We start from the raw sequence: 2,428 nt of genomic DNA on the forward strand, positions 1-2,428 counted from the left end.
GCGATCACTCGGGGATCGTTTTATATTTATATTTTCTTATGTATTTTTTTTTTTTCGTATAAACCGAAAATCATCAGTATAACAACGCTAAACTTCAGGAAATAAATATATATATATATATATATGTATATATATAAAAAAAAAAATATATATAAATATATATATGTATATATATAAAAAAAAAATATATATATATATATATATATATATATATATATATATATATATATAAGTGGGAAAAAATGCTATTCACGTCGTTAAAAATTCACTTTTAGTTATGCTTCAATAATTTAAAAATTAATTCAAAATTGGACTAAATACGAGTAATATTGCATCGTAAAATATTAATTAGATTATATTTTTCACTATAACATTAAAGCGGCCGCTGCGACTCGATATATGAGCATCGCGAGTCACGCCGCGCGGCAGATAGTGACTTCGAGAGCGAAAATGATTAAAAAGACAAAGATCTCTATGTACATATATATGTATATGTTAATTCATACATATACAGGGTGTCCGGTAATTGATCGAGCAACCGCCGTGTACGAGTAGAACGGGTCAAAATAATCATAAAAGTTATATACTATTTTGAAATTTTCTTAATATTTATCCCGTAATTAATTAAAATGTATAAACGAATGAGCTCACGAGAAACGGTAGGACAGGTTCTATGTGTAAAAGAAATGGCTTACCTCTTAGCAACGATGAGTAAACAGATGATTTCGAGGTGGAGTAACAAGCGACACGTTACTCTGCCTCGAAATAACTTTACAATTACGCGTTTCCCAAAGTTTTGCCAAAGGAAAAAGTGTCTTAAAATTTTGTCAAGATTTTGTATTTTTAATATTAAAAGGTTGTTTTGAATCACCCTGTATATATTTACACACATCACAGATGTCTATACTAAACTATTGCTAACAAGGGCTTCGAACGTGCGTCGCGTAAGGTTTCCGGTTGCATGCGAGAAAATGGCGGCGGTCCTGTGTGTGTAACGTGTCATTTTTGTGACTTACAACATACAATGTGAGTCAGCGTGGCCATTAAATTACTGTCGTAAAACCAAAAATGCCAGCATCTTATTGCATCAAAAAATATAAAAAAATAGATGGTATTGGACGTTATTTGCTATGCTCATTTTCAACAAAAGAATTTTATGACTAAACGTAGTGAAAATATATGGCGGTAGCGGCCATTTTCGCGCATACTCATACCGGAAACTCTATCGGACTTATGCCGTTATATGCTTTTAAGTAGTCTGTTAGCAATCTAGTTTAGTGTAAACATCTATGACACGCACACATACACACACATACACACACACATATATATATACAGGGTGTCCTACATTCTCCTCCGGGCATTTTGTGGGGACGTAGAATGGGTTAATGTGAATATAAAAGTCCTATACCGTTTTGCGAAATTCGCAATAACAGTCGAGATATTAATTAAAAAAGATTAAGGAAAAACGCACGCTGAATGTAGGACGGACCGCTCGAGTCACAGCGCGGCCCAGTAATAAAGCGCGCGGTGATTGGAAGACAATGCACCACTACCTATACTTATACCGCTGCGCTCCTACATCTTGCCGCACCGCGCCGAGATAAGAATAGGCAGTGGTGCATTGTCTTCCAATTACCGCGCGCTTTATTACTGGACCGCGCTGTGACTCGAGCGGTCCGTCCTCTATCATTTAGCGTGCGTTTTTCCTTAATCTTTTTTAATTAATATCTCTACTATTATTGCGAATTTCGCAAAACGAAAGGACTTTTATGTTCACATTAACTCATTCTACGTCCCCACAAAATGCGCGGAGGAGAATGCGAGACACCCTGTATATAGGGTGTCCCACACTCTCTTTCTCACATTAAGTGAGAATTTAGAACGGATTGAGGTGAACATAAAAGTCCTATACCGTTTTGCGATATTCGCAATAATAACCGAGAAATTAATTCGAAAAAATTAAGGAGAAACGCATGCTGAATAGTTGAGGGAGGAGCGCTCGCGACTCAGTAATATGGCAGACAGATATCAGCGCGCGTCTTATATCGCTATGATCCTACGTCTTGCCGCACTGTGCCGAAGCGAGATGTAGGAGTGCAGCGATATAGGTATAGACAATGGTGCGTTGTTTTTTCAATTACCGCGCGTCGACATCTGTGTGCTATATTATTAGGCCACGAGTGCTCCCCCCTCAACTATTCAGCGTGCGTTTTTCCTTAATCTTTTACAATTAATTTCTCAGTTATTATTGCGAATATTGCAAAATGGTATAGGACTTTTATCACCTCCGTTCTACATTTCCACTTAATGTGAAAAGGAGAGTCTGGGACATCCTATATATATATATATATATATATATATATATATATATATATATATATATATATATATATATATATATATATATATATATATACACATATAT

At 35.5% G+C, this 2,428-nt stretch overlaps 1 protein-coding gene across 1 annotated transcript in view; it reads left to right on the top strand.

Annotated features, from left to right (window-relative positions):
• Nucleotides 1-2,428, top strand: part of LOC116853405 — a 146,267-nt gene that overhangs the window by 132,515 nt on the left and 11,324 nt on the right. The gene's annotated exons all lie outside the window — the stretch shown is intronic.

This window comes from Odontomachus brunneus, unplaced genomic scaffold, assembly GCF_010583005.1.
Source record: "Odontomachus brunneus isolate Ranch 3 - 2012 unplaced genomic scaffold, Obru_v1 Obru_scaffold_317, whole genome shotgun sequence".
Lineage (NCBI taxonomy): Eukaryota > Metazoa > Arthropoda > Insecta > Hymenoptera > Formicidae > Odontomachus > Odontomachus brunneus.